Raw genomic sequence first — 27,233 nt, forward strand, 5'->3', positions numbered from 1 at the left:
GTAAGGCTGTGAGTTTGTCATGGAGGCCACAGATTCTGAGACTTTCCGGGACCTCTGTGATTTCTGCAGCGGCTACTCTGGCCCTTAAGCAGCAGCAGAAGTTTGGGTGCGGGGCTCAGGGATGGGAGTTGGGGCATGGGAGGGAGGGAGAGCACTTACATTGGGGTGCGGATCCCCAGAAGGAGCAACATCCTTGGGCTCCTAGGGGGAGGCACAGCCAGGGGGCTTTGTGCACTGCACCCCTGCAGCTCCCATTGGCCGTGGCTGCAGAGCTGGCACTTGGGGCGGAGGCAGCACGCAGAGCTGCCTGGCCATGCCTCCACCTAGATGCTGAGGGAGGGGGATGTTACTGCTTCCGGGGAGGCACAGAGCCAGGTAGGGAGCCTGCCATCCCCGCCAACTGCCCCCCCAACACCAGCGGGTCCCAGGTCGCACACTGCCACCTGTCCCTCCCACTCCAACCAGTGGGGGTTCCAGGCTGTGGGCCGCCCCCCATCCCCAGCACCAGTGTATCCTAATTTTGGCTTCAGGCTATCCTGCGATGGAGTACATCAGCCAGAAGGACTACTTCTCCATGATCTTGCAGGTGCTGATGGATCACCAGGGGCGTTTCACTGAAATCAATGCAGGGTGGTCAGGCAAGGTGCACACATCCTTTAGAACACTGGACTGTAGGGTGGTCAGGCTGCTGTGATTTGATCCCCAGGGTTCAACCTGGAACTGTGGTACCACTGTTCCCCCTTAACTCTCCAACCTGGACTGTCTCTCACAATGCTTTGCTAGTGACAAGCAGCAAACCCCTCCAGCTGCTTTTATCACTCAGCACAACACCATCTGGAGCCCCACACCCCGCTAGATTGCATGAATGGTCCCTGAGCCACTCATGAATCACACAGAGAGAGACACCAGCCAATTCCTCCCAGCATTGGACCCCAGAAATGTATCATCTTGTCCTTGTCAGAAGCCTGAGCAGTGTAAGCTTATTATCCAGTCCATCCCTCCCTCAATGTGGAAAGGACATACAAAAGCTGTTGCCAACTGAGCTGAGATTTCCTAAGCACTTCAACCAAAATACAGTTTTCTGTAAAATATAAAACAGATTTATTAACTACGGAAAGACAGATTTTAAGTGATTACAAGTGGTAGGCATAAAAGGTCAGAGATAGTTACCAAAGAAAATAAAAGGTAACGGCACAGTCTAAATCTTGAACCTTATTATACTATGCAATATTTGGATCAAAAGCAGATTTCTCATCCCACTGGATGTTACAGTTCTTAATACATAGGCTTCCCCTTACATAAGAACATAAGAACGGCCGTACCGGGTCAGACCAAAGGTCCATCTAGTCCAGTATCCTGCCTACCGACAGTGGCCAATGCTAGCTGCCCCAGAGGGAGGGGACCTAATAGGCAATGATCAAGTGATCTCTCTCCTGCCATCCATCTCCATCCTCTGATAAACAGAGGCTAGGGACACCATTCCTTACCCATCCGGGCTAATAGCCATTAATGGACTTAACCACCATGAATTTATCCAGCTCTCTTTTAAACGCTGTTACAGTCCTAGCCTTCACAACCTCCTCAGGTAAGGAGTTCCACAAGTTGACTGTGCACTGTGAGAAGAACTTCCTTGTATTTGTTTTAAACCTGCTGCCTATTAATTTCATTTGGTGACCCCTAGTTCTTGTATTATGGGAATAAGTAAATAACTTTTCTTTATCCACTTTCTCCATATCACTCATGATTTTATATACCACTATCATATCCCCCATTAGTCTCTTCTTTTCCAAGATGAAGAGTCCTAGCCTTTGCGAACAGGGGCTGCTAAATCTGAGTCCAGTCTTTTCAGTTGAAGTCTTTGTTGTCCAGGAAATTCTTGTTGCTTCCAGCGTAGATGAGGGAGGAGAAAGGCCAAGGCACAATGCCACTGTCCCTTATTTTATACCCTTAGTCCATGTGCCTGGAAAATACTAGCCCAGACATGTCCTGGTGGGCTTTGCTGAGTCACAGAGTTGGGCAATCCCCCATTATGTGGTGCTTGGGCAGCACTCTGACAGTATTGTAAATTCCTTGATTACAAGTCTCCTGCTGATTAATGGTCGCCTAACCCCCACCTCATAACTTCATACACACTAAGAGTATACATATTTGGACAAAACAATGGGTTTCAGCAGATCATGATTTTTTATATGATTTCTTACATGACATGCTTTATATGAAATATATCATAATTATATGACAGGTGTGGATGGGGGTTCCACGGTGTTACTTTTTGGTACAGAGTGCCACAGCTGCATGCTGGGACTTGCTTTCCAGATGAGAAGATTCAAATGGAGGATGTGCACATGCCCATAGTGATCCTGGGAAACCCCACCTACCCCTTGCTCCCATGGCTCAGGAAGCCTTACACGGGGAACTTAGACAGCATCAAGAAGTACTTGAACAACAGGCTCAGCAGGTGCTGAATGACTATTGAACGTGCCTTTGGCTGATAAAAAGGTCACTGGCACTGTCTTTTTTGGCAAGTTAGAGCTCAATGAAGAAAATATTCCAATGGTCATTGCAGCCTTCTGTACTCTGCATAACATTTGTGAAGCAAAGGAGGAAAAGCTTCCCCGGGGTGGAATGCTGAGGTAGATCAGCTGACTGCTGATTTTGAGCAGCCAGATACCAAGACAGTTAGAGGGGCTCAGCAGGAAGTATTCAAATTAAGGAGGCTTTGAAGGAGTATTTTGACAGTGATTCCCAGTAATGTGTCTTTATGTGATGCATTTGGTCAGGCAATGTTTGCTTGCCACCTTGAGTGACCCCTGTAGTGCTTGCTTCCTGAGAGTTAACTGTACTGACCAAATATTCCTGGGTTTGAATGTTAGTACCAACTAACATGTGTATGATACTGTTACCTGAAGGGGAATAAGGCAACGCTTCAAAGGAAAACTTTAGAAATGGTAGGGGAGAAATAGGAAAGGAAAGCCACTTTTCTCAGAAGATGCAAACTCCTGTATCTATCACCAGTGGATTTAGCCTCCCTCCTTTTGTGGTATAAATAAAATAAAGAGGAGACAAGGTGATCTGGTGCAAACAAAGGTATGTGTATTCAAGGTAAAGGTACAGAAGACTGGGAGGAATAGGGGAAAATGCAAACTTAATTAATATAATGAAACAGTGACTGGATTTGGGAGCTTAAAGCTCAGACCCATAAATCCTTCCTTGGAAGCTAAACAACAATAAATGATACCCCAACACAGAAACCTTTTTCCTACTGTTTAGGTGCAGTGGATACCACATACAGGTGTGATGCCCAGGACCTTCCTCTCTCCGGCAGATTTAGAGCCTTTGAGAAGGAGCACTGGGGAGTCCAAATGACTGTTGGATTTCGTCGCTCGCAAGGAGGCCCTCTGGGATGATGGACACCAGGAATGCAGGATGGCAGGAGTGGTGATGATAGGCCTCCTTTTCCTCAATCTCACAGCGGGACCGATAGTATTCTTCACTCTTCAGCTCTGGAGCACCGTGAAGACCCAACCATGTACGTACTGTCGCTAGGGTGGACAGCCCTGCACAGGCACTGAACAAGTGCTTATATCACTTTTGTGGCCGGAAAAGTTCTGAGGAGATGAAATGCTGAGGGCTGGTTTTGGTGGGAAAAATGTGGTTTTGACTGGTTTGAGCCTGTGTCTTAATGGTAAACAAGTCCACTCTCAGAGATGGAGTCCAAGGTTCAATAGCTTATATACTCCATATTGGATCTTATTTTAAAGCCAGTGATTTATTTAACATTACTTCATAAACACCTTATTAAACAACTAATTGAACATATTAAATAGTTTATACTTCTTACACCTAACAATACAAGTAAAGATTCATTTCATTTCAAAGACTAAAGTTTTATAATGAGACAAACCACATAATTTTTTTTCAAACAGGGGACATGGTAATGAGGAACAGTTGTGGCTCTTACAGTTGTGTGTAACTCCAGCTTTCACTGTGAAACCAGAACCTAGGGATAGAGAGCACAGGGTACTGTGAGGAACATAAGAGGAATGTCATGTGGGAGTTTGGGGAGGGCATGGCTGTATTGGCTGCAGAGGGAGTTGTGCATGGATGTGTTCAGAGTGCAATACAATGAGGCACTTCAACAACTCTGTTTGGCCCTCTAGAAGTCTTATCATCCACTCCTGCCCCTGTGTCCTTTCCAAGATATCCAGCCTCAATTTTTCATTACTGTGTCCCTCCATGTTCTTGTTTCACTATGTGCTGTATCCGTTGACTGCAGCACTTCATGAAACATATCCTTATTCCTCCTGGTTCGCTGCTTTATAGACTCATAGACTTTAAGGTCAGAAGGGACCATTATGATCATCTAGTCTGACCTCCTGCACAACACAGGCAACAGAATCTCACCAACCCACTCCTATAACAAACCCCTAACCTATGTCTGAGTTATTGAAGTCCTCAAATCGTGGTTTAAAGACTTCAAGGTGCAGAGAATCCTCCAGCAAGTGACCCGTGCCCCATGCTTCAGAGTAAGGCGGAAAACCTCCAAGGCCTCTGACAATCTGCCCTGGAGGAAAATTCCTTCACAACCCCAAATATGGCGATCAGTTAAACCCTGAGCATGTGGGCAAGACTCACCAGCCGGCACCCAGGAAAGAATTCTGTGTAGTAACTCAGATCCCACCCCATCTAACATCCCATCACAGACCATTGGGCATATTTATCTGCTAATCATCAAAGATCAATTAATTGCCAAAATTAAGCTATCCCATCCCCTCCATAAATGTATCAAGCTTAGTCTTGAAGCCAGATATGTCTTTTGCCCCTACTACTCCCCTTGGAAGGCAGTTCCAGAACTTCACTCCTCTAATGGTGAGAAACCTGCATCTAATTTCATCTGACTGAGACACTTTACTTGTTTCTAAGTAGTAGTCAGGATGCTCCCACTTCATAGCTTGGCCCTCCAGCCAGGTCACTATATTTTAGTAATTGGAGATATACCTATCTCCTAGCACTGGATGGAACCTTGAAAGGTCATCAAGTCCAGTCTCCTGTCTTCACTAGCAGGACCAAGTACTGATTTTTGCCTCAAATGGCCCCCTCAAAGATTGAGCTCACAATTCTGGGTTTAGCAGGCCAATGCTCAAACCACTGAGCTATCCCTTCCACCCTTTTTTCACAACTGCTCTCAGGTGGGCCCTTTCTTTCAGGAACAGAATCTCAGGGCTTTTGCTCCTCTCTGGGTTTACTCCTATCCATCTCTTTGTGCCAGAGAGTGAGTACAGACTCACTCCCTATAGCCTCTTTTTGAGCTCACTGCTTGGCTTTATATCAGCCCTGCCTGCTTCAGCTCAGCTGGGTTTCATCCTCTATCACAGCTTGCTATTGAGCCTCACTCTCCCTCAAGTATAGTTTATCAGGTTATTTAACCCTTCTTGAGCCACATTAAACCTGTGCATTGAATACCCCATCACACACTGCTTTGAGATGTACTCACGAAAATGCTATGTAAGAGCTAGGTATTATTAACATGACCTCCAACTCATAACTGAGAATTAGGGATTAATGTCTGACAGTTAATACCATCATAATCCCCAAATCATATATTTAGAATTTGAGGGTGTTCAAATACGTATTATTTGAAATCTCCTATATTATCATTTTCTTTATGTGAAAGGTGTTTTGAAATAATTTTGAAGTAAGGTTATATGTCAAAGAACTATTGTGAAAGAGTTTGAAACACTACCTGAAGTCAAAGGAGCCAATTTCAGTTCACAGACACATGGGGGCAGCAGTATCTTAAATATTGTAAAGTAGGCTCTAGCCTACAAAAAAGTCTGACAGTAAAGGATTAACTCACAGTTGTCTAAGCAAACAAATGAAAGCAAAGAGTGAAAAAAAATCTGTGCCAAAATATGGTTGTCACATATGCTGTTGCTCACAGAAATTCTACCCCAACACAAGTTTACAACCCGTCAGCACAGGTTTTCAACTTTCACCTTAAGTTTCCATGCTCAATGTAGTTTAATAGCCCTTTAGTGCTTTGTATTATTTCACACACAAAACTAAATGTAAAGAGACAAAACTTCCTGTTTTAGAATTTATTTGCATACTTATGACCTAAATAAGAGAGATCATTATCACATATTTGCCAAAGAAAGTCAATGTGCTCTGCACTGTACAAGACTTAAATCAAGACACTCCCTTGCTAGAGAGCTGAGGACCTAGAAGCTGGGCATAGAAAAAAAAGCAGCTCTGGCAAACCCAAAGGGAGGAGTTACTTGATCTGATAATTCCTGCTTATTAGACATATGGGCCAGATGGAAGACATGGCTCTTTAGGAGGGACTACTTGACTGAAGAGAATATGAGGTCCAAGCTTATAGGGATTAGGAGGAGTTTGGGAGCAACGACAAGAGGAAAAGGCTGAGGTAATGTCTTCTGCTGTGAGGGTGCTGTCTGCTTTTCTTCACTCAGATTTGCAGCTTGGGCCTTTTGGTAAGATTCTTCTTTACCTCTGTACTTGTAAATAAAGTTATGACTTTCTTTCAGATATGGACCTCTTTCCCCCATTAACTATTCCTTTTATCACATCCAGATTGTATATTGCCAATTGGGGATGCACCTGAAGACATAAGAACATAAGAATGGCTATACTGGGTCAGACCAATGGTCAGTCTAGTCCAGTATCTTGTCTTCTGACAGTGGCCAATACCAGATGCTTCCAAGGGAATGAATAGAACAGGGCAATCATCAAGTGATCCATCCTCTGTCATCCAGTCCCAGCATCTGGTAGTGAGAAGCTTACAGATACCCAAAGCATGGCATTGTGTCCATTGCTAGTAGCCTTTGATGTACCTATCCTCCATGAACTTATGTAATTCTTTTTTTGAACTCTATTATAGTTTTGGCCTTTAGAACATCCCACAGCAATGAGTTTCACATGTTGGCTGGGCGTTGTGCGAAGAAATACTTCCTTTTGTTTTAAACTTGCTGCCTATTAATTTCATTGGGTGACACCCCACCATCCTTGGTGACACCCCCTCATCCTGGTTTTATAACACTTCCTTATTCACTTTCTCCACACCATTCTTATGTTCTTATGTTCTTATGTTATGTTATTCACAATTTTATAGACCTCTATCATATCCCCCCCCGGTTTCTTTTCTAAAAGGATCAGTCCCAGTCTTCATAATCTCTTCTCATATGGAAGCTGTTCCATACCCCCTAATCATTTTTGTTGCCCTTCTCTCTGTCTTTCCCAATTATAACTTTTTTTGAGAAGGAGCAACCAGAACTGTAAACTGTATTCAAGGTGTGAGCATACCGTGGATTTACAGGGGCATTATGATATTATCTGTCTTAATATCTATCGCTTTCGTACTGGTTCCCTAACATTGTTAGCTTTTTTTGACTGCTGCCTCACATTGAGTGGATGTTTTCAGAGAACTATCCGTGATGACTCTAATATCTCTATATTTAGTGGTAACAGCTAATTTAGACCCTTCATTTTGTATGTATAGTTGGGATTATGTTTTCCAACATGCATTACTTTGCATTTATGAACACTGAAATTCAACTGCCATTTTGTTGCTCAGTCACCCAGTTTTGTGCAGTTCCTTTGTATCTCCTCAGTCTGCTTTGGATTTAACTATCTTGAGTAATTTTACATTATCTACACATTTTGCCACCTCACTGTTTACCCCTTTTTCCAGATAATTTATGAATATGTTGGACAGCATTGGTCCCAGTATAGACCCCTAGGGGACACTGCTATTTACCTTGCTCCATTGTGAAAACTGACCATTTATTCCTACCCTTCATTTCCTGTCTTTTAACTAAGAAATCTTCCCTCTCATCCCATCACTGCTTGCTTTGCTAAAGAGACTTTGATGAGGGACCTGCCAAAGGCTTTTGGAAAGTCCAAGTACACTATATCCACTGAATCACCCCTGTCCACCTGGTTGTTGATCCCCTCAAAGAATTCTAATAGATTGGTGAGGCATGATTTCTCTTTTCTCTTCCCCATCAAATTATGTTCATCGATGTGTCAGATAATTCTGTTCTTCACTATAGTTTCAACCAGTTTGCCTGATACTGAAGTGAGGCTTATGGACTTGTAGTTGCCAGGATCACCTCTGGAGCCTTTTAAAAATATTGCCACCACATTAGATCACTCGCACTTCCCCTGGTTGCCTGCTACTTGAGTAATGTTTTTCCCAGCACATACATTGTGCCTGTACTTCAAAGGCCACACTGAATTCTAGGTAGTTTCTGCATGTACTTAACCGTGTTGGTTTTGATCTAGAAATTCTTTTTGGTTCTGGGTTCCCTGTAGATTAGAGAGCACTACATTCATGTGGTTACACATGGAGTATAGATAGATTGAGTTACTCAAATTTATTATATGGATACAAGGAAAAATATTTTGTCTGCTTGTTGATGCTTCTCTCTTGATAAAGTGAGTCCAAATTTGTTGGCCTTTAGAGTATTTTGGAAAAATCTATTTTTACAGTGTTTTCTTTTGAGGGATGATAGTGGCTGCATGAGGGAGGTTTGTTTTAGTGTTTAAGGGAATTCTAAATGTTGACATTACTCAATTTGAATTTTGTTAAGATTGTATTGCAGATGCATCTAGAGTCTTGGATAGGTACATTTAAATAAAAAACCCTTGAAATTTGTCTGTCTCCATTAAGTAAACATAATTAGGATGCATCAGATGAGGTATTTCCAGTAGAGAGAGGGAAGTGTTAGTACCATAGTATAAGGCACTAGTGAGACCTCATCTGAAATACTGTGTGAAATTCTGGTCTCCCATGTTTAAGAAAGATGAATTCAAACCAGAACAGGTGTAGAGAAAGGTTACTATGATGATCTGAGAAATAGAAAATTTACCATATGAAAGGAGACTCAAGGAGCTTGACTTGTTTAGTTTAACGAAAAGGCGGCTTAGGAGAGAGATGATTGCTCTCCATAAATAGATCAGAGGGATAAATACCAGGGAGGGAGAGGAATTATTTAAGGTAAGTGCTAATGTCGACACTAGAACAAATGGATACAAAACTGTCCATCAGTAAGTTTAGGCTTGAAATTAGACAATGACTTCTAACCATCAGAGGAGTGTAGTTCTGAAATAGCCTTCCAAGGAGAGTAATGGAGGCAAAAACAATCTAACTCACATCGAGACTGAGCTTGATAAGTTTATAGAGAAGATGATATGATGAGACTGCCTACAATGGCCTGTAGCCAATCTGCAACTGCTAGCAGCAAATATCTCTAACAGCTGGTGATGGGATACTAGATTGGGAGTGGTCTGAGTTACTAGAGAGAATTCTTTCCCAGATATTTGTCTGGTAGGTGTTGCTCACATGCTTTTGGTCTACCTGATCATCATATTTGTGGTTAGGAAGGAATTTTGCCCCAGGTCAGGTTGGCAGAGACCCTAGAGTTGCCTTCCTCTGAAGCATTGGGGCCTGGATAACTGGATACCTGGATGTACTAGATTTAAACTAGTATAAATGGTGGATTCTCTATAACTTGAAGTCTTTAAATCATGATTTGAGGACTTCAGTAACTCAGCCAGAAATTAGGGGTCTATTACAGGAATGGGTGGTTGCGGTTCTGTGCTGGAGGTCAGATTAGATGATCATGAGGGTCAGTGGCTTCCTGTGAGAAAGTGATCAAATGTCATAGTGGACCAGGGCAGGAAGGAATTAATTATTTGTTCTAAAAACAAGAGCTGAAACTGTCCTGCCCTAACACCACCGGCCAATAATATCAAGATTGGAGGGAAATAATCTTTAAACAGTGCTACTCTGACAAAGATCTTGGATTCCAGGCAGAGAAGACCTAATAGAGACGAGGTGAGAAACCCTAAGCTAATAACTCTAGAAGCAGCCAACCATGGGAGAAGGGTTAAAACAGCAACATAACTAAATCCAGTCTAACAAATAATATAAGTCAAACTCCAGGAAGAGGATGACTGTGATTTAGAGCAGGCAAGAAGTCAATACTTCTCATACCTGCTTTCATTAAGTCTGAATTTAGCTTGTAATGGTAATTGCATGCAATTTCCATGTACATCAATAGAAGTTCTGGCACAGAGTGAGGGCTGTATATGACCCATAATATTGACTGAGTAGATTGGTAATTACTGCTTGTTAGCAGCTATTGGAATGGCTCTGAATTCATGTGAGGAGGAGGCTTTTTAAAATGTGAAACTGCTAAAATTTCATTAAGGCATGTCAATCATGTCAAGGCCTGTTTAGATACATTTTTAGGTTTCAGATCATTGATTTAATACCATAAAAGTGGCTCCAAAGAAGTCATTATTGTAGATTGATTTGAGTCCATATAGGAACCATTCATATTGTATTTCAAATTCTGATTAATTTTTAAGTCTCTTGTATTTTATGATGCCATATAATCCACGGTAAGGAAGGATAAGCAAGTATTGCAGTGCAACAAACAACTTGTCATCACTTGAGTTGCATTTCAGACTGAGGCTGTCAATCTGCATTCAGTTACCATGTTGATGGCATTGGTTGTGCTGAAGCATTTAACAAGCAAGACTCTGTGAAAGTTGCTCTCTTCCACCTCAGACAATTTGTGATACAAAGAGATTAATTTAAAATGAGTATTTAAATAATGTACAGCTAATTAAACCAAGCGAACTACACTTACATATTTAAGGGCTAGACCAATCAACGTTTAAAATGTGATGGGATAATAAGGCAAATTGGACAGTAATTTAACATAGTAAATATGCACAATCGAAATAAGTTACAACAGGCTGGAGTAAGAAAACAGCACTGAGGGCCTGATCCATTGCCCATTAATGCCCATGACTTCAGAGATTGGACCAATCTGTCCCCTCTTCCATTGCATCACAGTGCTAGCAGTGCAGTTCTACTGTGCCAGGGGGATGTTGGAGACCAGTACAGGAGGTGCATGCCCTGCAGCCTGCTGCATGCAAGCCCCTGCATAGTAGGGGAAGGGATTAAGAAGAGGTGGAGTATACGAAGGCAGACTAGGATTGGGCTGGAGTAGCCAGTGTTGCAAGAATCGTCTCCTCTCTCTTCCACTTGTTGATTGCGTAAGTGCCTTGTAGCGGTTATTACAGGCATTGGGCTGAAAAATAATCTTTGTGGAGTGGCTTCATGGGTCTTGTGCCGCCTGTCGAGGAGGAGTGATCTTTCCATGTCCTGTTCACCAGCTCTTGAACTGGAGTCTGGGGTCTAGATTGGGCCAAAAGTTGCTAGCATTGAAGGAGGCTAGTAAATGTGACTTCTGTAAATGAAATAAGTCTGTGTACAAAACCTAGAGGGAGTCTACATACTAGTAGCTTGTGCAACATTTGGAACTGCTTGGCATCAGACAATGTTATGGTGTATTCTGTATGAACTGTTGTTGGTCTACTCTGGAATGCTTCCTCTGTATTATGTAGCATTGTGCACCCTGACAGTGCTGTATAAGTAATTGTGTTTTACACTAATTCACTAAAATAGAAGCTCAAGAAAGAGAGGTCAAACTAAGTCTAAGTGGCCAACCAGGCATGTTCATAATACACTTGCAAAATGAAAGAAACAAAAATAGTTAATGTGAACATTTAAATGCCAGTGCAAATTTAGGTCTAACTCAGGAAGTCTAACAGAGCTACTGTAAAGTAGGTTGTTAATTGTTAATCTGAGTCTGTACCATATATTTTTTTAATTCAGTTGATCCAGCAACTTCTTAGTATACTTCAGATTCCAAATTAGATCACTCTAATCTAATCACTCTCATCTTAAACTTTGCAGGGTTCTAGATCAATGAATGCTTCTGGTTTTAGCTAAGCAAGTCTGACTAAGCAGGAACCAACCCTTGAGTAGGAGATGGAAAATTTTAATTCTTTTTTGTAAGAGTTCACAGTGCATTATAGTATTGTAAATTCTATATTGTGTCCAATGGCATTTTGTGGCTGAATAGTCTAATTACAACATTGGCCTGATTTTTATAAAGGTGCTGAACACCCCCAATTCCCTTGGCTTCACTGACAGTTGTGGGTGCTTGGCCCCTTTGAAATTCAGTTCACTGCTAGGAGCAGCTGTCATGCTGCGAAGTTTAGTGTATGAGTGAAACAATAACAAAGATTTACACAGCTACTGCGCTATGCTAGCAGTAGCAAAAATTCTCCACTGTAGATTGCTGAGTCCCACAATTCTTGATCTTCATCTTCCTAATATAGTTGACAGTTAAGAAATTCATTGATATGCCCATTTCATATATTCTTTAAGGAGCTTTCATGTTCAAATCCAGCAGCTGTGGAACATCTTCCCTTTCAGTTTCCATAGACTCAGAACATGGATATTGGGGGCTTTAACTTCACTTTTCTAGGAGCTTGTCTTGAATTTTCTGTCCAGTTCTCTTTCAGTAGTGCTTTATGCTTCTTTGAAGCAAAGTCTGTAGAATTTCCCTTTGTAAGCCAGGAGGCCTGTTCTTTACAATAATATTTCCACATTATCTATGTGCTATTTCCTGTTTCCAATATGAACAAAAGCTAATGAATGCTGTTTTTGCAGTGTGTGACTCGCGCTATTAAGATGTAGGGGCCAAAATCCCCCATAATAAAAAACTCATCCACAACTTATGACAATCCCAAATCAGTGACCCAGTTCAGGTGCAACCAGAAATGGCAATCATACAAAAAAGAGTTTAGCTTAATTGCCACAGTTCACAATCCAAGCAGATGACCAGAGGCACAAAGGTTCAGTTTTTGCTTGTATTTGAAATATGGAACAAAATCTTGCAATGTTGCAAAATAGCTATCAGCCTTGCGGTCAGTACAAGAAAAGCTCACTGAGCTGCTGTAATGCAGGAGTATCTAAAGAGATTTCTCTCTGCATGAAGTGGAGGGGGCTGAAAGAGCAGGGTCCAAAGCCCTAAGAAGTGAGTTGGTGTCCTTCCACTGATTACAGTGGGCTTTAGATCAGGCCTTTAATGCACAGTACTGGCCTATGGCCACTCATGCTCAGGGTGATTTTCCTATCTAGGCTCAGCAGTCCCCTTTAAAATATTTTTGTACACAAAGTTTAGGCCCTTTTTTGGCTTTCAATTTATTTTCCCCGCTCTTTTGGGAAAGAGGACAAATGGTTAATTTAATTTTTGCCTGAAATTTAAGTTTCTACTTGAAGCCAGTGTTTAATCCCATTATAATGTCACAAAAAAAGGTTTGCAATGGAAATATGTGCAGAACAGTAGCAGTGGTGATATTGCTTATATATTTTAGACAAAATTATATTTTATAGGAGGACTCTCTCTTCCTCATACTATTTCATCTATAATTTGCTTTATCAATACTGCAACAGCCATTCTCCTGCATGGATGTTTTTTATGGCTCTAATAACCACCATTAAACCTAAATAAGAGTCCAACTAAGTAACTAGCAAATGTTGCCCTAGTCATTTTTCAGAATTGTGTCTGATTTCTGATAAAGGAAATATTGAAAATGGATTTTAAAGAGATAGTGTAGTTTTATTTGCACAATAGTTTAATTAAGAAGTGTATAATGGTGGAGTGAGGGGGACGAGAAATTTTTTTAAACAAGATTGGTACTTACATTTCCTTACCCACTCCCCTTTATCTGCCACATGGCATTGTCTCTGTATGCATTGTGGCTGAGCACAGTGATGTCTGATCAGAGATCGTGGTTATTTGATGGAAGAAATTCAAGTTTATTTTTTGAAGTTGTTCAGTCATCGTTTCAGAAGTGGATTTTATCTTGCATGGACTTATTGAGAAGGCTCAGAGGGCTTTTAATTGTGGTATATAGCCAACCTATTTAACAGAGCTTGTATTCAAACTTACTGGGCTGAAAGTGCTAAAAGAGAAGGACTGAGCTCTGAGCTGAGAGACTATCGCCTGAGCTGTGAATAAGTTCAGGTTTATTCGGTCCAGCACTTGAGCTCAGATTGCCTCCTTGCAGGGAAAGAGGAAGAGGGCCAGCAAGGCAGGAAAACTCAATGGTTCCCCTCAGAGTTCCCTGCCAAGCATTTTATGAAGGGGGAAGGGTTTGGGAGGCTACAGTATTCATTTGGGAGTGAGATTTCCCAACCCCAGAGATGCTAGGATTTGAGTGGGGTGTTTTTTTCCTATGCACTTATTCAGAAGAGAGACTTCTGCCTATGATTAGCAGTGGCATAATCCTTTTGCCACATGTGTAATTTCAGCTAGTTAGATTTTTCTAACTAGAGTCCCAAATTTATGGATTTTACATCTGCACTTATTAGCATTATGTGATACATGCGTGTAACGTCAAAGCTACTTTGTCCATTGTTATGAGACTTTGTGTTGCAATTATAATAGGCATTTTTAAATCTTGATGGTTACAAATGTTTATCTTCAGCAGGGCAAATCTGATTTGTGATGGTCTATTATCTTTTCTTTAAGGTTGGCTGAGTTTCTTTTACCAGTTGAGTCTTTATCAATCTCTTAAAATCTTCAGCTGAGCATTTAAAGCTGATCACTTTTTTCCCCACTCTCAGGATGGTTTGACATTAGGACAGCATATGCTCACATTCTCTTCTCAACTCTGGGACGACTATACAGTAGAACCTCAGAGTTATGAGCACCAGAGTTACGAACTGACTGGTCAACCACATACCTCATCTGGAACTAGAAATACACAGTTAGGCAGCAGTAGAGACAATAAAAACCAAACCGCAAATATAGTACAGTACTGTGTTAAATGTACACTACTAAACAAAATAAAGGGAAAGTTTAAAAAAGATTTGACAACATAAAACTTTTTGTGCTTGTTTCATTTAATTTAATTTAAAAGCAACATTTTCCTTCTGCATAGTGAAGTTTCAAAGCTGTATTAAGTCAATGTTCAGTTGTAAGTTTTTGAAAAAACAACCATAATGTTTTGTTCTGAGTTTATCATTATTGTTCTTCTGAAGTAGTTAGAGGTTGTTATAAACATTACTATATAGCTTACATTTGATGGTACATTGAACACAGTAGTTAGCCCTTTATGAATGTATGAGTCTAGTTCAAAAATAGGTTTTGTTTTTATTCTCTGAATTAAAGAGTAGAGGATTAAGAGTCAGAAAAAGATTTTAAAACAGAGTGGTATATAAATCACAACTACTATTTGTATTTTAGTGCACCACAGTGCTCTTATTTACTGGTCTAGCAATACGAGTGGTATTACTTGGAGGATTGTGTTGTAGCTATAGAACAATAGAAATATCTTTATACAAAAAAATAATCAACCTGTATTCCACGGGGACTCTCTTGCTGCAAACCACTCATCATACAAACACTTTAATTTTTCTCCCATCCTAATGGGCCTGAATTACCCAGTTAATAAATTTTGACACTTAAAAAAAATCTCCCAACAACTAGAATTTGTGATGCCTGTTTCTAAAGTGACACTTTACAGATTACAAAATAGTACATCATGAAATAATAAATGGCACCATGAATCCTTAACGTGAAGTCTCATTTTTCTTGTTGATGAGTTCTCAAATAGTCTTTCAGGTTTTTGGAAAATGATCTTCAGAAATAACTAAAGAGGATTCTTTCCATGAGATCATCCTGATCTTTCGTTTTCTGCTTAGACTGTTTAAGATCTTGCTCTCACAAGATCTTATAGTCATTTAATTATACAGCTAATATTTCAATGCTAAAAGTAATTTAAAGCATCTACTTTCATATAATATTAAATAATCTCATTTGACAAGAATTTAAAGTTCTAAAATTTGCATTTTAACTGCTCACACCTAAGTTTTCCGAAGTAAGTTTAAAACTGTAAATCAGAAAGATTGATATTTTTGTAATAAATGTTGGCTAATATCTTTATCTTAAAAAGGAAAAAAAGTAATTCTGATTCTGAAGTGCTTCTTGGTAAGCACAACAGTGATGTGATATGGCTTGGTACACAGGAAAATAGGAATTGCCAAATTGTATCAGACCAGGAGAAATACATGCAAGTGCAGTACATTAATAAAATAAAAAAAAATCAGATGCCAATCCATCTTTAGATTACGTGTGTATGAACACTTCTCCTAGCAGCAGCATTTTAAATGCAAATATTAATGGTTTCAATTGCGATGTGTATTAGAATGTTAAAATGGTGCACAAACTTCTTGCTATGATAATCCTGCCTACTCCGATGTTCTTCTGGTTTTTACTTGGTCAAAACTTGTAGTGATTTCAGCTGGAATTCCGATGGAGGACTGTAGTAAATTTCTGTTTTTCCATCTGGAGTACAGACTTACAGATCAGCTTTCAGGTCTTATCAGTTACCTCCTTTTAAATATTTTGTTTTTGTTTCTTGCACTGACTCCCACAGATGTTGGTAGAGGAATACTTTATAAAGAAAAGCTGTTATGGGTTACATCTTTTTTCTAGGTGTAGCTAAAGGCTCTTTTTAGCATGTGTATAGTATTTATCAATCTTCCAATAAGAAAAATGTTTTGCTTTATCTTGCTGTAATTTACAGCTCTGCTGTGGCAATCCCATGAGTAGAGGCATAATGTACACTGTTGTTGTTCCAAAATGATGTTCACTATGACTAAGCCAAAGTGCTCCAGACTTTTTGTTCTTACACAGCATCTCCATGTCCTCATGGTACAATTCCTTTCAAGGAACAAGCAGTTCCTTTGTGAGTAATTCTTTAAAAGGATTTGGAAGAATGTAAAGTCATCACCCCCTAGAAATATATTAAAGGCCTGTGCTCAGTCAGGACTACAATAATTCAAGTTTTCCCCTAATGTTCATGTTGTATTGCAAGGAGATAGGTGATCACTTCTTTGAGAGGCTGAACCAGACTACTGCTGTTTTTACTCCTACGGGCAACATTAGTACAGCTTATTTATTTATTTTCAGAAAAAAGTAGTATAAGAATTTCTGTGTGTTTATCATATGCAACCAGTTCTATTTACATGGCTATTACAAATGTATTTCTCTCTCCCTCTTCCCTTATCTCATGGCTATTACAAATGTATTCCTCTCTCCCTCTTCCTCATTGGCCAAAGTGGACAGTCACTACGGAAAAGGATAAATGGACACAAATCAGATATTAGGAATGGCAATATACAAAAACCTGTAGGAGAACACTTCAACCTCCCTGGCCACACTATAGCAGACCTTAAGGTGGCCATCCTGCAGCAAAAAAAGTCAGGACCAGACTTCAAAGAGAAACTGCTGAGCTTCAGTTCATCTGCAAATTTGACACCATCAGCTCAGGATTAAACAAAGACTGTGAATGGCTTGCCGATTATAGAACCAGTTTCTCCTCCCTTGGTTTTCACACCTCAACTGCTAGAACAGGGCCTCATCCTCCCTGATTGAACTACCTCATTATCTCTAGCTTGCCTGCATATATATACCTGCCCCTGGAAATTTCCACTACATGCATCTGGCAAAGTGGGTATTCACCCACGAAAGCTCATGCTCCAAAACGTCTGTTGGTCTATAAGGTGCCACAGGATTCTTTGCTGCTTTTACAGATCCAGACTAACACGGCTACCTCTCTGATACCCTCTTCCCTTAGACACTTATCTGGAGAGAGGTGTGAGACATTCAGCCAATTCACTGTCTCCTAAGCATTTGCCATTGAAAAGTAAAGTTATCTGCCTCTCTCCTCTCTTGCTGTCTCAAATCACAGTGTTTGAATTCTTTAGGCTTCTTTATTCAGAGGCAGATCAGAATGGCATCTCCTGGTCATCCTAAATTCTAAAGACTCTAGTGTTGATTCTAAGAATTAAAGTTTGAGAGAATATATAAAGGCCCCTCAGAACTATAGCTAATGGAAGAGAAAGACATCTACTACAGGTGAGACCAGTGGACATTTCCATTCCTAAAAAAAATATTGGATTGGCCAAGTGCATTATGGTTTGTTTTTTTTTTCTTCATCGGAAAGATTAACTCTGTGCTGATGCTGAAGGAAGGATGCCAAACTATATCTATAATAGTAGGCAATTCCATTGTTCTTATGAGTGTAGACTTGGATGATATAAATATTCTATCTACTAATCTAATTTCTTTTTTCTTGTCTGGGGATAGGGAACAAATGTATGTAATATTAAATCTAGCAGAATCTAAGAGTGTATACAAATCTAGTTGCTTGGCAGTTGCAAAAATAGCAACTGTCATATCCAGATCTGAGAATAGTCTATCATTTCTCTGACTGGCTCAGGTGAAACTTGGATATAAAGGTAAGAGGTGAATAATAGTTACTAGGAGGATGTTGCACCAATCCTAGGTGCACCAGAGTGATCTTAGAATAACATTGTGCATTGTCAAAACTCATTTTATCATAATGAATGGGCAGATGGAGCAAGGCAGATGGAGGAAGCAAGGAGAAGAAACAATTTCCTCTTGAGATTTAAGATAGTAACCCACAAAAGCTGAAAAAAACCTAAGTTAACAGGAAAAAAAAGTAAAGCTTCTACAAGTCATCCTTGCATATAAATATCCCATATAGGCTATTGTACCTCCAAGGAGTTGATCTTGAGTTCCAGGAACAGAGTACTCTGCATACCTTAAGATCGTGTAGCAAGTACTACGTGTTTCAGATTTATGGAATGTCTGAGGAAGCCAAGACTAATCTTAACCCTTCTTAAGGAGACATGGGCCTGCAACTATACTGGAGGTGTGCACATTGGAGAAAAAAAAAAGTTTAATCCACTTTCCTCTTTCCATTTGGCATGGCAGAGTGATTGTATGAGTGCTAAGTAAAGCATTTTTTAAAAAGGACTGCGTGTTGAGAAATCTCCACTCTAAGGTAGAGATCATTCATATTTTCGTTTAAACTGCATCCACACATAACCCATGTAGTAGGTAGTACTGGGTTCAAAAAATGAGGGAATCTCTGGTTTGCAGTCGTATTCTTTGTCTGCTAGACAAGGCTGATCATCTCTCATGCTCCTGCAGACTCCACCATATTCCAGCAGCCACAGAAGCTGCTTAAATGAGACCACTTGCTTGGACGGGGAGGAAAGGGGAAGTGGGAGACAGATTTTAGTAAAGCTTTTGACCCAGCCCCACATGACATTCTCATAAACAAAGTAGGGAAATGTGGTCTAGATGAAATTACTATAAGGTGGATACACAAGTGATTGTAAGACAATACTCAAAAAGTAGTTATTTGTGATTCATTGTCAAACGGAGAGTCTGATACTAGTCAATATTTTAATTAATGACTTGGATAATGGAGGGGAGAGTGGATTCTTATAAAATTTGCAGATGATGCCAAGCTGGAAGGGGTTGCAAGCACTTTGGAGGACAGGATTAGAATTTAAAAATGACCTTGAGAAGTTGGTCTGAAATCAACAAGATGAAGTTTAATAAAGACATGTGGAAAGTATTACACTTAAAGAAAAACCCCAAATGGGGAATAACTGGCTAGGTGGTAGTAGTGCTGAAAATGATCTGGGGGTTATAGTGGAGCACAAATTGAATATGAGTCAACAATCTGATGGTGTTGCAAAAAAGGTTGTGATATACTGTACATCATTTGTATATGGTTGTGACATTTTGTACAAGGCATGCTGTGTAAGGTATCATAAAAGCCATGATTTGCTGAAACCCATTGTTCTGCCAAAATATGTAGATCATATGCAGAGCTGAGATTTTGCTATGTGTTACACGGAAATATGTTGAGAGTCTGAGAGATGTCCACAGCTGGCATATCGTGACAAAGGAGAAACTAATATCTCTAAGATTTATATCAGGACTAGCCAGCCACATATGGATGGCCCATTAAGGAAAATCCACTCTCCCAACAGACACTTCCCAAATAACAGACTGAGGAGGCCCAGTGTCTCAGCAGGGCACGTAGCATGTGAGAATTCTGACTCCATGTTTGAGACAGTATCCTTCCCTGTACATGGATTGGGAGGGGGTATAAATTAGAGACTCTGACATTAGCTCCTGACCTCTCCCACCTATCCTAAAGGCAGCAAGAATGCTGGGAAGATAAATACTTTGAAATGGTGAGATTGGTCCCAGATTGAGAAAGGAATTCAGCCTGTGTATTAAGGACAATAACCTGCCTGCAACATCCATTTGGGTGAGAAAAGCTGTTTAATTCAAATCTTGCTTAGTTTGATAAAGTTAAGGAATAAAAAGTAAAAATTGCTGTCTCAGTTCTAATGTAATCATCTCTGTCTTTTATGCCTATCACTTATAATCTTTCTGTAGTTAATAAGAATAAAACATTAAAATAAGTTTACCAGTGAGTCTGTCTGAAGTGCTTAGGGAATCTGTCAGATTATGAAGGCTGGCACATGTCCACTATCTTTTGATGAAGGGTTGAACTAATTAATGAGCTTGCATTGTTCAAGAAACGGTCTTGAGCAGTGTAACATGGTATATTTCTGGGGTGCAAAGCTGAGGGAGTGGGAAGGGGTGAAGAGGGAGATTTGCTGGTGTTTTCCTGTGTATGGTTCGTGAGGGCTTAGAAAGCATTCATGCAATTTAGCTGGTGTGTCCATGCCTGTTGTTGCCTGAGTGATCGCAGCCTCTGGAGGGGATGGCTGCTAATCACTAGCACAGCATTTGAGAGATAAGTTAAGGAGATGCAGTGCTTCCACAGTTCCAGGTTTTACCTGGGGATATGTCACAGTGTTATATTAAACAGGAGTGTTCTGTGTAAGGCCCAGGAGGTAGTTGTCCCTCTCTACCTGGCACTGGTGAGGCCTCAGCTAGAAAATTGTGTCCAATTCTCTTAAGGTTAAAAAAACTGGGCCTATGAGAAAAGATGACTTGTGGGAGGGGAGACCTGATAAGTCTTCAAATATGTTATGCTAGGGCTATTTACAGAAGATGGTGATCAAGTGATCTCCATATACATTCAAGGTAGGACAAAAAGTAATAGTCTTCATCCGCAGCAAGGGAGATTTAGAAAGAGTTTCCTGATATTGAACCTAACTGTTAGGAGTTAAGCTCTGGAACAGGCTTCCAAAGGAGGTTGTGGAATCCCCATAATTGGAGGTTTAAGAACAGGTTGGACAAACATCTGTCAGGATGATCTAGGTTAACTTGGTCCTGCCTCAGTGCAGGCAGCTGGATTTGATGACTGAGGTCCCTTTCAGCCCTACATTTCTATGATTCTGTAGTGGAAATGCCTGAGCTGTTTGTTCTCAAGTGCACCAGCTAGCAGCATGAGTCTTGGAACTCTGCCTGCAGCCACCTGGAGCCCTGGGATTTTGCAGACACAAACTTAGCCTAGTGATGGACCAAGTGGAAGGAGACATTTGAGTTGTACATGCACATTGCCATGCAGGATGACAACAGTGGGAAAGTAAAACTGTTATTTCACCTAACTGGGGATGTCTCTCCAAGTCAGTCAATCTTGGAAGGAGGCCATTCCCTCTTGCTCTCAGGCCCCTGGCAAGAAAAGGGTTACTGGGGGATTAGCAGTCTATGAGATCCTGGCCCTCTAAGCAGGCCCAGGCAGCAAGTAGTCCAGGCCTCTGTCAGGACAGAGCACCATATATTCTAGGGGCTCAGGCCCTCTGCTTCTGAGTGTGTTTGTGTGAGGGGGTGTAGGTGGCAGTTCCTCCCTGTCAGTCTCAGGAGGCCATGCCCCCTTGCTACACAGAAACAAGGCTGAGAGGTCTGCACTCCCATATCACAGCAGTCCTAGGAGCCCTGGTGGCCTCTTGTTCCCCAAAGCAGAATGAAACTTGAGTGACAGGTTTTTCTGCTTCTAATCCGAAGTATGCGTTTGTGGGCAGGAGGAGGTGTGGGGGAATATAGTCCCCTGTATTACTGCTTTATGCACACTGGCAGCTACATACAGTTTTAACAGACTCCCTAATTTAGGACAGAATAGCCTGTGGCCCTTGGCTTCACTTCCTGCTCTGCCAAGGTTATCTTACCCTACACGTAGGCTGTGCAGCAGAAGCCTCAGGAGAAAGGATGAAAGCTGCAGAACCCACAGCACCCCCCTAGAAATAAATGCAGTAAAACAATAGCAAAGGAGAGCAGGGTTCTATACCCAAGTGAGAATAATTTGCTGTGGGAGACAGTATGAGAAGTTTGCTGTACTAGGACAGCACTGCAAAGAATATGGCATGTTGAACCATTTTAGCAGTGTGTGCAAGAGCAGGTGGTCTCAAAAATTCAGAGACTTGTACAACATGGGGATGACATGACTCTTAAGTCTAAGAGAATATCAGGGTCACACTGTTGGGACATGAAAGCAACAAAGGACAGTACCAGACTCTGTGCTTGCAACAATGTCAATAGGGAAATGCCTTGTGAGCTTTCAGCTGGATGTGGTGGCTCCCACAATGTGACTCCTTAGTGTGAGATTTGAGGTCAAAGCTAATAATGTACAAGGAGAGCATAATGAAGTCCAGTGGTTACTATGAGGTCACATTTTCCTGTCTGAAAAACAGAGGGTACCAACTGAAGTTTGTAGTGGTGGAGGCAAGCACTGTCAATCCCTCTTGGGGAATACAGGCTACAGCCATACAAGCTATGGATCTGGTGAGGAGACAACATTTGAATTTTATAGCTGTAGTGCAAGAAGCAAAAGGGGAAATCTCATGGACAATAGATGCCATTTTAAAAATAGATGGTGATGTTTCTAAAGGATGCCTTGAATGAAAGGTGTGACTGAAAGTAGACCCCACAGTATAACCTGTGTGCTTACCAAAGGAAAATTCTAGGGGCCCTACCTAATCCAGTATCCAAAGTACTCAAAAGTCTGCAGATCAGGGATCATACCATCTGTAGAGGCCAGTACAGCCTGGATTAGCATCATGGTGGTGGTAGTAAAGAAGTCATTAGGCAAATTATGCACCTGCCACTGAACCAAGTATTGAAAAGATGTCACTATCCAATTCTCACAATTGATGACATCTAGCTTGAAATCTGAAAAGCCAGAACCTTAACGGTCTGTGATGTGAGGAATGGGTTTTGGTGCACAAGAGTTATTGCACTTCATAATGGTGATAAATTTTCTGTCCAAGTTCTGTCCACACCTGGCAGAAGTGGAACCCCTATGTTAACATCCTGTCTTGTGAGTTGAGTGGGACTGGGCAGATTCCCAATAGCAAGCATTTGGCATGGTGAAACAAATTATAACGTATACCCCTGTCCTGAAGTCTTAAGAGCAAGGAAAGCCAGTGATACTCCAGGGCAGGAGTTCTCAAAGCTAGGGGTCAGGACCCTTCAGGAGGTTATATGGTTATTACATGGGAAGGGGGGGGAGAGTCACAAGCTGTCAGCCTCCACCCCAAATCCCACTTTGTCTCCAGCATTTATAATGGTATTAAATATATTTAAAAGTGTTTTGAATGTATGGGGGGGGGTGCACTCAGAGGCTTGCTGTGTGAAAGGGGTCACCAGTACAAAAGTTTGAGAACCACTGCTCCAGGGTGATCCCTCAGAGAAAGGTGCTCCTGAGCAAGGGCTATGCCAATCTTATGCCAGCAGAGACTACACAGGGTCACCCACATAGAAAAAAGGGCTTCTTGCTGTGATATTTGGAGTGGAGCAATTCCATCAGTACACCCATGGCCACTCAATAGTAGTGTAATCAGACCACAACCCCCTAGAAACAATCATAGCAAAGTCCCTTCTTAGTGCTCCAAAGCAACTGCAGTGCATGTTAATGCACCTTCAGTGCTACCTAACAGATCAGATCTTGTCCAGGATGATTAGTGATGTTAGTTAACAGCCTGTGCATGGCATAAATACTCAGCATCAGCAAGTTGGGGGGAAAAGGGATCCATTAACATGCTGCACTGTCTCCCAGTGTCCATGGCAAAGCTGACAGAAATCAAAGAGGCGATGGAAAAAGACACCCAACTACAGGCAGTCAAGAGAGCAATACTAGCAGAGTGTCCAGAAGACAAAAGCCATGTACCAGTAAGAGCATAACGATATTTTCATATTAAATATGAGCTGAGCGTGCAGGATGGAATCCTATTTTTAAGGCAGAGAACTGTTGTTCCCACCTTGTTACACAAGGATGTCATGCAAAAAATTGCATGCTTCACACCAGGGCATTGACAGCTGTCTTAGACTGGCTCAAGAATGTGTTTATTGCCTGGGAATGAATACACAACTCACATGCCATAATAGAGGGGTGTGACACCTGCCAGTTGTGTTAAAACTGTCAACAGAAAGACTATGTTACTATATGAGCTGCTCATTCAACCACAGGAAAAGGTGGTAACAGATATATTACAGACTACTATTAAGGCTTTTTTGAGGGGAGGCAGGGAGGGGGAAGAGGGCAATGCACTGCCTGATACAAGTAGTAAGTCAATTATTGGCAAACTGAAGGCCAACTTCACAAAATATGATATTCTGGACGCTGTGTTCAAAAATGGAGCCCAATTTGTCTCAGAAGAATTTAAAGATTTGTATGCAAACGGGACTTTGACTACAACAATTCCTCTACAGCATACCCATGGAATAAATTAAAAAAAAATTAATGGAGATATACCTATCTCCTAGAACTGGAAGGGTCATTGAGTCCAGTCCCCTGCCTTCGCTAACAGGACCAAGTACTGGTTTTACCCCAGATCCCTAAGTGATTGAACTCATAACCCTGGGTTTAGCAGGCCAATGCTCAAACCATTGAGCTATCCCTCCCCCAGTCAGCTGTGAAAACAGCTAAGAGATTGTTAAACAAGGCTTTTTCCTTCTGGTGCAGCCCCCTTGTTAGCATTGTTAGCATTAGGCACCCAGGAATACCTCATCACTGTGATGCCAGAACAGTCCAGCAAAGGATCAAAATCCAGCTACAGGTGAGGAGAGATCTGTTGCAGCCAGAAAGATGGAGACACCACCAAGAGGAGATGACCAATAATCAGAGAAAGCAGGCACTAGAGTATGATTGGTCAATCAAGGACCTACCCAGCCCTGGAGATAGGAATTCCTGTGAGGATCCATCCATTAGAGAGAAACCAGAAAGCGTAGACCAAAACAGTCACGAATGGAGCAATGGTACTCCCACTGCAGTTGCCTATTGGAGCCCAAACTATCTGAAAACTATAATCAGCTTAGTTTGTGGAAAAGGAGAGACTCTAACCTGGGCCTGGTCTACACTGTGAGTTTATCTCGAATTTAGCAGCATTAAACCGAATTAACTCTGCACCTGTCCACACAACGAAGCCCTTTATTTTGATATAAAGGGCTCTTAATATCAATATCTGTACTCCACCCCAACGAGGGGAGTAGCACTGAAATCGGTGTTGCCATTTCGAATTAGGGTTAGTGCAGCTTCAATTTGATGGTATTGGCCTCCGGGCGGTATCCCACAGTGCACCATTGTGACCTCTCTGGACAGCAATCTGAACTCGGATGCACTGGCCAGGTAACAGGAAAAGCCCTGTGAACTTTTGAATTTCATTTCCTGTTTGCCCAGAGTGGAGCGCTGATCAGCACAGGTGACCATGCAGTCCCAGAATCAAAAAAGAGCTCCAGCATGGACCGTGTGGGAGATACTGAATCTGTATGGGGAGATGAATCTGTTCTATCAGAACTCCGTTTCAAAAGACGAAATACCAAAACATTTGAAAAAATCTCCAAGGCTATGATGGACAGAGGCCACAACAGCGACTCAACACATTGCTGCGTGAAACTTAACGAGCTGAGACAAGCGTAACAAAAAGCCAAAGAATCAAATGGATGCTCATGGGCGGAAGGATGACTGACGACTGTAGCTATCCTATAGTTCCCGCACTCTTAGAAAACCATTTGAATTCTTGGCTGAGCACTCAAAGCCTGAAGGGTCAAAAACGTTGTCACGGGAGGTTCAGGGTATATATTGTCAGTCCCCCGCTCCCCCCCCCCGTGAAAGCAAAGGGAAAAAATTGTTTCTCACCTTTTTTCAATGTCACCATATGTCTACTGGATGCTGCTGGCAGACGCGGTGCTGCAGCGCTACACAGCAGCATCCTCTTCCCTTCCTTTGCCTTGCAGACGGCAGACGGTACAGTAGGACTGGTATCTGTCGTCGTTGTCCCATGAGTGCTCCTGGCTCGCCTTGGTGAGGTCGGCCAGGAGCGCCTGGGCAAAATTGGGAATGACTCCAGGTCATTATATTCTTTAAGCTTTATCTAATGGAGATTGACTCCTGCCTGGAATATCATGGCAGCTGGAGGCTCCTCCCTTCTCCTCCGCTTTGATCTCTGCTTGTAGGGGCAATAAAGTCAGTGTTGTTTCTTATTCATGCATTCTTTATTACTTCATTGCACAAATGGGGGGATAACTGCCACGGTAGCCCAGGAGGGGTGGGAGAGGAGGGAAGGAACGGGTGGAGTTTTTGCAGGGGCACCCTCTAGAATGGCATGCAGCTCATCATTTCTGCAGGATGTCTGGGTCTCTGACCTGGAGCGGCCATTTGCCTCTCTGGTTCCTTAGTAGGCTTGCCTGATATTCTAGGCAGGACTGACTCTCCATTAGACAAAATGTAAAGAAAAGAATGAGCTGGGGAGTCATTCCCATTTTTGTCCATGCGCCTCCAAACCGAGGCTGGCCAGGAGCACCCATAACAGCAGCAGACAGTACAGTATGACTGGTAACCGTCTTTGCTAACTTGCAAAAGGCAAGGGGATGGTGCTGTGTAGCACTGCAGTACCGCATCCATCAGCAGCATCCAGTAGACATACAGTGACAGTGAAAAAAGACTGAACGGGCTCTATGGTTGCTGTGCTACGACATCTGCCCGGGCAATCCAGGGAAAAGGGTGCGAAATGATTGTCTGCCGTTGCTTTCATGGAGGGAGGATTGACTGACGACATTTACCCAGAATCATACACAACACTGTTTTTGCCCCATCATGCATTGGGATCTGCAGAATTCCAATGGGTGGGGGAGACTGCGGGAATTATGGCATAGCTATGGGATAGCTACCCACAGTGCAACGCTCCAGAAATCGAGGCTAGCCTTGGTACATGGATGCACACTGCTGAATTAATGTGCTTAGTGTGACCGCGTGCACTCGACTTTATATAATCTGTTTCCAAAAATCGATTTCTGTAAAATCGGAATAATCCCATAGAGTAGACATATCTTTGGCTATGCACTAGCAACCTCTGGCCACAAGGACATTGTGTAGGAATCTGAGCATTAATTATATGTTTTAAACATTTAAATGGTTGTAAAATAGGAAAGATGTATCATGATCAGCAGAACTGGAGTCAGAGGGCCAATGTTTCCTGGAGCGACTGTTATTAGGAAAACCAGCAATGTGAAGCATTAGGTGGAAGCAACTCAGTGCTA

The 27,233-nt window shown here is 41.7% G+C and overlaps 1 long non-coding RNA gene across 1 annotated transcript; it reads right to left on the minus strand.

Moving 5' to 3' along the window:
* Window positions 1-18,184, minus strand: LOC115647256. Its single transcript, XR_003999246.1, has 3 exons — window positions 18,173-18,184; window positions 2,479-2,482; window positions 1-75 (listed from the first exon to the last, which is right to left on the minus strand). It is a non-coding gene; the product is annotated as an uncharacterized LOC115647256 (long non-coding RNA).
* Between the last annotated feature and the right edge of the window lie 9,049 nt (window positions 18,185-27,233).

This window comes from Gopherus evgoodei, chromosome 1 (assembly GCF_007399415.2).
Source record: "Gopherus evgoodei ecotype Sinaloan lineage chromosome 1, rGopEvg1_v1.p, whole genome shotgun sequence".
In the NCBI taxonomy this organism is placed as follows: Eukaryota; Metazoa; Chordata; order Testudines; family Testudinidae; genus Gopherus; species Gopherus evgoodei.